The following is a 12,258-nucleotide window of genomic DNA, read 5'->3' as shown; positions in this document are numbered from 1 at the left end:
TTTGGGCGTTCGCTCTCTCGCGTCAGGGGAGAAGTGTTGCGGGAGAGTCGGTGCTTCTGGGGCCTCGCTTCCTGGGGCCCAGGTGCGGACCCTGGGCTCCCAGGGCCTCGCCGATGTCGGGAGACGCGGCCTCCTCCGTGCAGCAGCGTGTGTCGCCCGTGGTGGCCCCTCTGCAGAGATGGCCTTCTCCCGGGCTCGCCCGGGCCTGGCCTCTTCCTCTCGCGTTCAGGCCGACTCGGGAAGAGGCCTGCGGCTTCCCGCGCAGCGAGGAGAGGCTCCAGGAGCACTGCGCACCGCCCGGGCCCTGGGACGGGGAGCCTGTGGGGGGACTGTCCCCGCGCCGTCCCCGGCCGCCCCTGCCACCCAGAACGCTGCCCCACCCAGGAGGGAGACGGGGGCCGACGGCCCGCTGCTCCAGGGAGCGGTTTCTGCGCGTTCAGGGGCTGGCGCCTGGGAGCCCCCCCAAGGCTGCCCCAGGGACTGCTGGCCGAGGCCCTGCTGTCGCCCTGGGCCTCGAGGCCCAGGACAGGCCTGCCTTCTGCCCAGACTGCTGGCTCAGACCGGAGCACGCGCCCCTGCCCTCGTCGTCCCCCCGTGTCTCCTTAGCAGCCAGGCTTCCGGCGCCGGGCCCCGTGAGTGGGTGACACTTGTCCCCACCCCCCGACCCACTCGGGCTCAGACGGCAGGCTCTCCTGCTTGGCCTCACTTGCCCCAGCGCAATGCCAACGGCTCGGCTGCCCTGCCGGGGCGGCGTGCTGCGCTCTCCCAGACATGCTCCTGGGGACCGAGGGGACAGGCGTGTCCCTTTTCTGAAGGCCGGTCCCCCAGGCGCGACCGGGCTCCTGTCTGGGGCAGGCGGGATGTCCCGGCAAGGAGGCGTTCACTCCGGGGTAGTTTCTGCCAGAGCGCTGCAGAGCACTCGGCTGCGGCACCCAGCAGCAGCGCACAGACCCGACCCTGATTCCCCAGCGAAGGCAGAGCTTTCGCCTAGGTTTTCCGCACGAAGCGGACCGCGCCTCGCTGCTGCTTCCCCGCTCCGGCTTTGGGCGTTCGCTCTCTCGCGTCAGGGGAGAAGTGCTGCGGGAGAGTCGGTGCTTCTGGGGCCTCGCTTCCCGGGGCCCAGGTGCGGACCCTGGGCTCCCAGGGCCTCGCCGATGTCGGGAGACGCGGCCTCCTCCTTGCAGCAGCGTGTGTCGCCCGGGGTGGCCCCTCTGCGCAGACGGCCTTCTCCCGGGCTCGCCGGGGCCTGGCCTCTTCCTCTCGCGTTCAGGCCGACTCGGGAAGAGGCCTGCGGCTTCCCGCGCAGCGAGGAGAGGCTCCAGGAGCACTGCGCACCGCCCGGGCCCTGGGACGGGGAGCCTGTGGGGGGACTGTCCCCGCGCCTTCCCCGGCCGCCCCTGCCACCCAGAACGCTGCCCCACCCTGGAGGGAGACGGGGGCCGACGGCCGGCTGCTCCAGGGAGCGGTTTCTGCGCTTTCAGGGGCTGGCGCCTGGGAGCCCCCCCAAGGCTGCCCCAGGGACTGCTGGCCGAGGCCCTGCTGTCGCCCTGGGCCTCGAGGCCCAGGACGGGCCTGCCTTCTGCCCAGACTGCTGGCTCAGACCGGAGCACGCTCCCCTGCCCTCATCATCCCCCCGTGTCTCCTTGGCAGCCAGGCTTCCGGCGCCGGGCCCCGTGAGTGGGTGACACTTGTCCCCACCCCCCGACCCACTCGGGCTCAGACGGCAGGCTCTCCTGCTTGGCCTCACTTGCCCCAGCGCAATGCCAATGGCTCGGCTGCCCTGCCGGGTTGGCGTGCTGCGCTCTCCCCAGACATGCTCCTGGGGACCGAGGGGACAGGCGTGTCCCTTTTCTGAAGGCCGGTCCCCCAGGCGCGACCGGGCTCCTGTCTGGGGCAGGCGGGATGTCCCGGCAAGGAGGCGTTCACTCCGGGGTAGTTTCTGCCAGAGCGCTGCTGAGCACTCGGCTGCGGCACCCAGCAGCAGCTCACAGACACGACCCTGATTCCCCAGCGAAGGCAGAGCATTCGCCTAGTTTTTCCGCACGAAGCGGACCGCGCCTCGCTGCTGCTTCCTCGCTCCGGGTTTGGGCGTTCGCTCTCTCGCGACAGGGGAGAAGTGTTGCGGGAGAGTCGGTGCTTCTGGGGCCTCGCTTCCCGGGGCCCAGGTGCGGACCCTGGGCTCCCAGGGCCTCGCCGATGTCGGGAGACGCGGCCTCCTCCTTGCAGCAGCGTGTGTCGCCCGGGGTGGCCCCTCTGCGCAGACGGCCTTCTCCCGGGCTCGCCGGGGCCTGGCCTCTTCCTCTCGCGTTCAGGCCGACTCGGGAAGAGGCCTGCGGCGTCCCGCGCAGAGAGGAGAGGCTCCAGGAGCACTGCGCACCGCCCGGGCCCTGGGACGGGGAGCCTGTGGGGGGACTGTCCCCGCGCCGTCCCCGGCCGCGCCTGCCACCCAGAACGCTGCCCCACCCTGGAGGGAGACGGGGGCCGACGGCCCGCTGCTCCAGGGAGCGGTTTCTGCGCGTTCAGGGGCTGGCGCCTGGGAGCCCCCCCAAGGCTGCCCCAGGGACTGCTGGCCGAGGCCCTGCTGTCGCCCTGGGCCTCGAGGCCCAGGACAGGCCTGCCTTCTGCCCAGACTGCTGGCTCAGACCGGAGCACGCGCCCCTGCCCTCGTCGTCCCCCCGTGTCTCCTTAGCAGCCAGGCTTCCGGCGCCGGGCCCCGTGAGTGGGTGACACTTGTCCCCACCCCCCGACCCACTCGGGCTCAGACGGCAGGCTCTCCTGCTTGGCCTCACTTGCCCCAGCGCAATGCCAACGGCTCGGCTGCCCTGCCGGGGCGGCGTGCTGCGCTCTCCCCAGACATGCTCCTGGGGACCGAGGGGACAGGCGTGTCCCTTTTCTGAAGGCCGGTCCCCCAGGCGCGACCGGGCTCCTGTCTGGGGCAGGCGGGATGTCCCGGCAAGGAGGCGTTCACTCCGGGGTAGTTTCTGCCAGAGCGCTGCAGAGCACTCGGCTGCGGCACCCAGCAGCAGCCCACAGAGCCGACCCTGATTCCCCAGCGAAGGCAGAGCTTTCGCCTAGGTTTTCCGCACGAAGCGGACCGCGCCTCGCTGCTGCTTCCTCGCTCCGGCTTTGGGCGTTCGCTCTCTCGCGACAGGGGAGAAGTGTTGCGGGAGAGTCGGTGCTTCTGGGGCCTCGCTTCCCGGGGCCCAGGTGCGGACCCTGGGCTCCCAGGGCCTCGCCGATGTCGGGAGACGCGGCCTCCTCCTTGCAGCAGCGTGTGTCGCCCGGGGTGGCCCCTCTGCGCAGACGGCCTTCTCCCGGGCTCGCCGGGGCCTGGCCTCTTCCTCTCGCGTTCAGGCCGACTCGGGAAGAGGCCTGCGGCTTCCCGCGCAGCGAGGAGAGGCTCCAGGAGCACTGCGCACCGCCCGGGCCCTGGGACGGGGAGCCTGTGGGGGGACTGTCCCCGCGCCTTCCCCGGCCGCCCCTGCCACCCAGAACGCTGCCCCACCCTTGAGGGAGACGGGGGCCGACGGCCGGCTGCTCCAGGGAGCGGTTTCTGCTCGTTCAGGGGCTGGCGCCTGGGAGCCCCCCCAAGGCTGCCCCAGGGACTGCTGGCCGAGGCCCTGCTGTCGCCCTGGGCCTCGAGGCCCAGGACAGGCCTGCCTTCTGCCCAGACTGCTGGCTCAGACCGGAGCACGCGCCCCTGCCTTCATCATCCCCCCGTGTCTCCTTGGCAGCCAGGCTTCCGGCGCCGGGCCCCGTGAGTGGGTGACACTTGTCCCCACCCCCCGACCCACTCGGGCTCAGACGGCAGGCTCTCCTGCTTGGCCTCACTTGCCCCAGCGCAATGCCAACGGCTCGGCTGCCCTGCCGGGTTGGCGTGCTACGCTCTCCGCAGACATGCTCCTGGGGACCGAGGGGACAGGCGTGTCCCTTTTCTGAAGGCCGGTCCCCCAGGCGCGACCGGGCTCCTGTCTGCGGCCGGCGGGATGTCCCGGCAAGGAGGCGTTCACTCCGGGGTAGTTTCTGCCAGAGCGCTGCAGAGCACTCGGCTGCGGCACCCAGCAGCAGCCCACAGACCCGACCCTGATTCCCCAGCGAAGGCAGAGCCTTCGCCTAGGTTTTCCGCACGAAGCGGACCGCGCCTCGCTGCTGCTTCCTCGCTCCGGCTTTGGGCGTTCGCTCTCTCGCGTCAGGGGAGAAGTGTTGCGGGAGAGTCGGTGCTTCTGGGGCCTCGCTTCCTGGGGCCCAGGTGTGGACCCTGGGCTCCCAGGGCCTCGCCGATGTCGGGAGACGCGGCCTCCTCCGTGCAGCAGCGTGTGTCGCCCGTGGTGGCCCCTCTGCAGAGATGGCCTTCTCCCGGGCTCGCCGGGGCCTGGCCTCTTCCTCTCGCGTTCAGGCCGACTCGGGAAGAGGCCTGCGGCTTCCCGCGCAGCGAGGAGAGGCTCCAGGAGCACTGCGCACCGCCCGGGCCCTGGGACGGGGAGCCTGTGGGGGGACTGTCCCCGCGCCGTCCCCGGCCGCCCCTGCCACCCAGAACGCTGCCCCACCCAGGAGGGAGACGGGGGCCGACGGCCCGCTGCTCCAGGGAGCGGTTTCTGCGCGTTCAGGGGCTGGCGCCTGGGAGCCCCCCCAAGGCTGCCCCAGGGACTGCTGGCCGAGGCCCTGCTGTCGCCCTGGGCCTCGAGGCCCAGGACAGGCCTGCCTTCTGCCCAGACTGCTGGCTCAGACCGGAGCACGCGCCCCTGCCCTCGTCGTCCCCCCGTGTCTCCTTAGCAGCCAGGCTTCCGGCGCCGGGCCCCGTGAGTGGGTGACACTTGTCCCCACCCCCCGACCCACTCGGGCTCAGACGGCAGGCTCTCCTGCTTGGCCTCACTTGCCCCAGCGCAATGCCAACGGCTCGGCTGCCCTGCCGGGGCGGCGTGCTGCGCTCTCCCCAGACATGCTCCTGGGGACCGAGGGGACAGGCGTGTCCCTTTTCTGAAGGCCGGTCCCCCAGGCGCGACCGGGCTCCTGTCTGGGGCAGGCGGGATGTCCCGGCAAGGAGGCGTTCACTCCGGGGTAGTTTCTGCCAGAGCGCTGCAGAGCACTCGGCTGCGGCACCCAGCAGCAGCCCACAGACCCGACCCTGATTCCCCAGCGAAGGCAGAGCTTTCGCCTAGGTTTTCCGCACGAAGCGGACCGCGCCTCGCTGCTGCTTCCTCGCTCCGGCTTTGGGCGTTCGCTCTCTCGCGACAGGGGAGAAGTGTTGCGGGAGATCGGTGCTTCTGGGGCCTCGCTTCCCGGGGCCCAGGTGCGGACCCTGGGCTCCCAGGGCCTCGCCGATGTCGGGAGACGCGGCCTCCTCCTTGCAGCAGCGTGTGTCGCCCGGGGTGGCCCCTCTGCGCAGACGGCCTTCTCCCGGGCTCGCCGGGGCCTGGCCTCTTCCTCTCGCGTTCAGGCCGACTCGGGAAGAGGCCTGCGGCGTCCCGCGCAGAGAGGAGAGGCTCCAGGAGCACTGCGCACCGCCCGGGCCCTGGGACGGGGAGCCTGTGGGGGGACTGTCCCCGCGCCGTCCCCGGCCGCGCCTGCCACCCAGAACGCTGCCCCACCCTGGAGGGAGACGGGGGCCGACGGCCCGCTGCTCCAGGGAGCGGTTTCTGCGCGTTCAGGGGCTGGCGCCTGGGAGCCCCCCCAAGGCTGCCCCAGGGACTGCTGGCCGAGGCCCTGCTGTCGCCCTGGGCCTCGAGGCCCAGGACAGGCCTGCCTTCTGCCCAGACTGCTGGCTCAGACCGGAGCACGCGCCCCTGCCCTCGTCGTCCCCCCGTGTCTCCTTAGCAGCCAGGCTTCCGGCGCCGGGCCCCGTGAGTGGGTGACACTTGTCCCCACCCCCCGACCCACTCGGGCTCAGACGGCAGGCTCTCCTGCTTGGCCTCACTTGCCCCAGCGCAATGCCAACGGCTCGGCTGCCCTGCCGGGGCGGCGTGCTGCGCTCTCCCCAGACATGCTCCTGGGGACCGAGGGGACAGGCGTGTCCCTTTTCTGAAGGCCGGTCCCCCAGGCGCGACCGGGCTCCTGTCTGGGGCAGGCGGGATGTCCCGGCAAGGAGGCGTTCACTCCGGGGTAGTTTCTGCCAGAGCGCTGCAGAGCACTCGGCTGCGGCACCCAGCAGCAGCCCACAGAGCCGACCCTGATTCCCCAGCGAAGGCAGAGCTTTCGCCTAGGTTTTCCGCACGAAGCGGACCGCGCCTCGCTGCTGCTTCCTCGCTCCGGCTTTGGGCGTTCGCTCTCTCGCGACAGGGGAGAAGTGTTGCGGGAGAGTCGGTGCTTCTGGGGCCTCGCTTCCCGGGGCCCAGGTGCGGACCCTGGGCTCCCAGGGCCTCGCCGATGTCGGGAGACGCGGCCTCCTCCTTGCAGCAGCGTGTGTCGCCCGGGGTGGCCCCTCTGCGCAGACGGCCTTCTCCCGGGCTCGCCGGGGCCTGGCCTCTTCCTCTCGCGTTCAGGCCGACTCGGGAAGAGGCCTGCGGCGTCCCGCGCAGAGAGGAGAGGCTCCAGGAGCACTGCGCACCGCCCGGGCCCTGGGACGGGGAGCCTGTGGGGGGACTGTCCCCGCGCCGTCCCCGGCCGCGCCTGCCACCCAGAACGCTGCCCCACCCTGGAGGGAGACGGGGGCCGACGGCCCGCTGCTCCAGGGAGCGGTTTCTGCGCGTTCGGGGCTGGCGCCTGGGAGCCCCCCCAAGGCTGCCCCAGGGACTGGTGGCCGAGGCCCTGCTGTCGCCCTGGGCCTCGAGGCCCAGGACAGGCCTGCCTTCTGCCCAGACTGCTGGCTCAGACCGGAGCACGCGACCCTGCCCTCGTCGTCCCCCCGTGTCTCCTTAGCAGCCAGGCTTCCGGCGCCGGGCCCCGTGAGTGGGTGACACTTGTCCCCACCCCCCGACCCACTCGGGCTCAGACGCCAGGCTCTCCTGCTTGGCCTCACTTGCCCCAGCGCAATGCCAACGGCTCGGCTGCCCTGCCGGGGCGGCGTGCTGCGCTCTCCCCAGACATGCTCCTGGGGACCGAGGGGACAGGCGTGTCCCTTTTCTGAAGGCCGGTCCCCCAGGCGCGACCGGGCTCCTGTCTGAGGCAGGCGGGATGTCCCGGCAAGGAGGCGTTCACTCCGGGGTAGTTTCTGCCAGAGCGCTGCAGAGCACTCGGCTGCGGCACCCAGCAGCAGCCCACAGACCCGACCCTGATTCCCCAGCGAAGGCAGAGCTTTCGCCTAGGTTTTCCGCACGAAGCGGACCGCGCCTCGCTGCTGCTTCCTCGCTCCGGGTTTGGGCGTTCGCTCTCTCGCGACAGGGGAGAAGAGTTGCGGGAGAGTCGGTGCTTCTGGGGCCTCGCTTCCCGGGGCCCAGGTGCGGACCCTGGGCTCCCAGGGCCTCACCGATGTCGGGAGACGCGGCCTCCTCCTTGCAGCAGCGTGTGTCGCCCGGGGTGGCCCCTGTGCGCAGACGGCCTTCTCCCGGGCTCGCCGGGGCCTGGCCTCTTCCTCTCGCGTTCAGGCCGACTCGGGAAGAGGCCTGCGGCTTCCCGCGCAGCGAGGAGAGGCTCCAGGAGCACTGCGCACCGCCCGGGCCCTGGGACGGGGAGCCTGTGGGGGGACTGTCCCCGCGCCATCCCCGGCCGCGCCTGCCACCCAGAACGCTGCCCCACCCTGGAGGGAGACGGGGGCCGACGGCCCGCTGCTCCAGGGAGCGGTTTCTGCGCGTTCAGGGGCTGGCGCCTGGGAGCCCCCCCAAGGCTGCCCCAGGGACTGGTGGCCGAGGCCCTGCTGTCGCCCTGGGCCTCGAGGCCCAGGACAGGCCTGCCTTCTGCCCAGACTGCTGGCTCAGACCGGAGCACGCGACCCTGCCCTCGTCGTCCCCCCGTGTCTCCTTAGCAGCCAGGCTTCCGGCGCCGGGCCCCGTGAGTGGGTGACACTTGTCCCCACCCCCCGACCCACTCGGGCTCAGACGGCAGGCTCTCCTGCTTGGCCTCACTTGCCCCAGCGCAATGCCAACGGCTCGGCTGCCCTGCCGGGGCGGCGTGCTGCGCTCTCCCCAGACATGCTCCTGGGGACCGAGGGGACAGGCGTGTCCCTTTTCTGAAGGCCGGTCCCCCAGGCGCGACCGGGCTCCTGTCTGGGGCAGGCGGGATGTCCCGGCAAGGAGGCGTTCACTCCGGGGTAGTTTCTGCCAGAGCGCTGCAGAGCACTCGGCTGCGGCACCCAGCAGCAGCCCACAGACCCGACCCTGATTCCCCAGCGAAGGCAGAGCTTTCGCCTAGGTTTTCCGCACGAAGCGGACCACGCCTCGCTGCTGCTTCCTCGCTCCGGGTTTGGGCGTTCGCTCTCTCTCGACAGGGGAGAAGAGTTGCGGGAGAGTCGGTGCTTCTGGGGCCTCGCTTCCCGGGGCCCAGGTGCGGACCCTGGGCTCCCAGGGCCTCGCCGATGTCGGGAGACGCGGCCTCCTCCTTGCAGCAGCGTGTGTCGCCCGGGGTGGCCCCTGTGCGCAGACGGCCTTCTCCCGGGCTCGCCGGGGCCTGGCCTCTTCCTCTCGCGTTCAGGCCGACTCGGGAAGAGGCCTGCGGCTTCCCGCGCAGCGAGGAGAGGCTCCAGGAGCACTGCGCACCGCCCGGGCCCTGGGACGGGGAGCCTGTGGGGGGACTGTCCCCGCGCCGTCCCCGGCCGCGCCTGCCACCCAGAACGCTGCCCCACCCTGGAGGGAGACGGGGGCCGACGGCCCGCTGCTCCAGGGAGCGGTTTCTGCGCGTTCAGGGCCTGGCGCCTGGGAGCCCCCCCAAGGCTGCCCCAGGGACTGCTGGCCGAGGCCCTGCTGTCGCCCTGGGCCTCGAGGCCCAGGACAGGGCTGCCTTCTGCCCAGACTGCTGGCTCAGACCGGAGCACGCGACCCTGCCCTCGTCGTCCCCCCGTGTCTCCTTAGCAGCCAGGCTTCCGGCGCCGGGCCCCGTGAGTGGGTGACACTTGTCCCCACCCCCCGACCCACTCGGGCTCAGACGGCAGGCTCTCCTGCTTGGCCTCACTTGCCCCAGCGCAATGCCAACGGCTCGGCTGCCCTGCCGGGGCGGCGTGCTGCGCTCTCCCCAGACATGCTCCTGGGGACCGAGGGGACAGGCGTGTCCCTTTTCTGAAGGCCGGTCCCCCAGGCGCGACCGGGCTCCTGTCTGGGGCAGGCGGGATGTCCCGGCAAGGAGGCGTTCACTCCGGGGTAGTTTCTGCCAGAGCGCTGCTGAGCACTCGGCTGCGGCACCCAGCAGCAGCGCACAGACACGACCCTGATTCCCCAGCGAAGGCAGAGCTTTCGCCTAGGTTTTCCGCACGAAGCGGACCGCGCCTCGCTGCTGCTTCCTCGCTCCGGCTTTGGGTGTTCGCTCTCTCGCGTCAGGGGAGAAGTGTTGCGGGAGAGTCGGTGCTTCTGGGGCCTCGCTTCCCGGGGCCCAGGTGCGGACCCTGGGCTCCCAGGGCCTCGCCGATGTCGGGAGACGCGGCCTCCTCCTTGCAGCAGCGTGTGTCGCCCGGGGTGGCCCCTCTGCGCAGACGGCCTTCTCCCGGGCTCGCCGGGGCCTGGCCTCTTCCTCTCGCGTTCAGGCCGACTCGGGAAGAGGCCTGCGGCGTCCCGCGCAGAGAGGAGAGGCTCCAGGAGCACTGCGCACCGCCCGGGCCCTGGGACGGGGAGCCTGTGGGGGGACTGTCCCCGCGCCGCCCCGGCCGCGCCTGCCACCCAGAACGCTGCCCCACCCTGGAGGGAGACGGGGGCCGACGGCCCGCTGCTCCAGGGAGCGGTTTCTGCGCGTTCAGGGGCTGGCGCCTGGGAGCCCCCCCAAGGCTGCCCCAGGGACTGGTGGCCGAGGCCCTGCTGTCGCCCTGGGCCTCGAGGCCCAGGACAGGCCTGCCTTCTGCCCAGACTGCTGGCTCAGACCGGAGCACGCGACCCTGCCCTCGTCGTCCCCCCGTGTCTCCTTAGCAGCCAGGCTTCCGGCGCCGGGCCCCGTGAGTGGGTGACACTTGTCCCCACCTCCCGACCCACTCGGGCTCAGACGGCAGGCTCTCCTGCTTGGCCTCACTTGCCCCAGCGCAATGCCAACGGCTCGGCTGCCCTGCCGGGGCGGCGTGCTGCGCTCTCCCCAGACATGCTCCTGGGGACCGAGGGGACAGGCGTGTCCCTTTTCTGAAGGCCGGTCCCCCAGGCGCGACCGGGCTCCTGTCTGGGGCAGGCGGGATGTCCCGGCAAGGAGGCGTTCACTCCGGGGTAGTTTCTGCCAGAGCGCTGCAGAGCACTCGGCTGCGGCACCCAGCAGCAGCCCACAGACCCGACCCTGATTCCCCAGCGAAGGCAGAGCTTTCCCCGAGGTTTTCCGCACGAAGCGGACCGCGCCTCGCTGCTGCTTCCTCGCTCCGGCTTTGGGCGTTCGCTCTCTCGCGACAGGGGAGAAGTGTTGCGGGAGAGTCGGTGCTTCTGGGGCCTCGCTTCCCGGGGCCCAGGTGCGGACCCTGGGCTCCCAGGGCCTCGCCGATGTCGGGAGACGCGGCCTCCTCCTTGCAGCAGCGTGTGTCGCCCGGGGTGGCCCCTGTGCGCAGACGGCCTTCTCCCGGGCTCGCCGGGGCCTGGCCTCTTCCTCTCGCGTTCAGGCCGACTCGGGAAGAGGCCTGCGGCTTCCCGCGCAGCGAGGAGAGGCTCCAGGAGCACTGCGCACCGCCCGGGCCCTGGGACGGGGAGCCTGTGGGGGGACTGTCCCCGCGCCGTCCCCGGCCGCCCCTGCCACCCAGAACGCTGCCCCACCCAGGAGGGAGACGGGGGCCGACGGCCCGCTGCTCCAGGGAGCGGTTTCTGCGCGTTCAGGGGCTGGCGCCTGGGAGCCCCCCCAAGGCTGCCCCAGGGACTGCTGGCCGAGGCCCTGCTGTCACCCTGGGCCTCGAGGCCCAGGACAGGCCTGCCTTCTGCCCAGACTGCTGGCTCAGACCGGAGCACGCGCCCCTGCCCTCGTCGTCCCCCCGTGTCTCCTTAGCATCCAGGCTTCCGGCGCCGGGCCCCGTGAGTGGGTGACACTTGTCCCCACCCCCCGACCCACTCGGGCTCAGACGGCAGGCTCTCCTGCTTGGCCTCACTTGCCCCAGCGCAATGCCAACGGCTCGGCTGCCCTGCCGGGGCGGCGTGCTGCGCTCTCCCCAGACATGCTCCTGGGGACCAAGGGGACAGGCGTGTCCCTTTTCTGAAGGCCGGTCCCCCAGGCGCGACCGGGCTCCTGTCTGGGGCAGGCGGGATGTCCCGGCAAGGAGGCGTTCACTCCGGGGTAGTTTCTGCCAGAGCGCTGCAGAGCACTCGGCTGCGGCACCCAGCAGCAGCCCACAGACCCGACCCTGATTCCCCAGCGAAGGCAGAGCTTTCCCCGAGGTTTTCCGCACGAAGCGGACCGCGCCTCGCTGCTGCTTCCTCGCTCCGGCTTTGGGCGTTCGCTCTCTCGCGACAGGGGAGAAGTGTTGCGGGAGAGTCGGTGCTTCTGGGGCCTCGCTTCCCGGGGCCCAGGTGCGGACCCTGGGCTCCCAGGGCCTCGCCGATGTCGGGAGACGCGGCCTCCTCCTTGCAGCAGCGTGTGTCGCCCGGGGTGGCCCCTGTGCGCAGACGGCCTTCTCCCGGGCTCGCCGGGGCCTGGCCTCTTCCTCTCGCGTTCAGGCCGACTCGGGAAGAGGCCTGCGGCGTCCCGCGCAGCGAGGAGAGGCTCCAGGAGCACTGCGCACCGCCCGGGCCCTGGGACGGGGAGCCTGTGGGGGGACTGTCCCCGCGCCGTCCCCGGCCGCGCCTGCCACCCAGAACGCTGCCCCACCCTGGAGGGAGACGGGGGCCGACGGCCCGCTGCTCCAGGGAGCGGTTTCTGCGCGTTCAGGGCCTGGCGCCTGGGAGCCCCCCCAAGGCTGCCCCAGGGACTGCTGGCCGAGGCCCTGCTGTCGCCCTGGGCCTCGAGGCCCAGGACAGGGCTGCCTTCTGCCCAGACTGCTGGCTCAGACCGGAGCACGCGACCCTGCCCTCGTCGTCCCCCCGTGTCTCCTTAGCAGCCAGGCTTCCGGCGCCGGGCCCCGTGAGTGGGTGACACTTGTCCCCACCCCCCGACCCACTCGGGCTCAGACGGCAGGCTCTCCTGCTTGGCCTCACTTGCCCCAGCGCAATGCCAACGGCTCGGCTGCCCTGCCGGGGCGGCGTGCTGCGCTCTCCCCAGACATGCTCCTGGGGACCGAGGGGACAGGCG

This window comes from Martes martes, assembly GCF_963455335.1.
Source record: "Martes martes genome assembly, chromosome: 11".
Lineage (NCBI taxonomy): Eukaryota > Metazoa > Chordata > Mammalia > Carnivora > Mustelidae > Martes > Martes martes.
The sequence above is the reverse complement of the archived record's forward strand: the minus strand, read 5'-3'. Positions refer to the sequence as shown.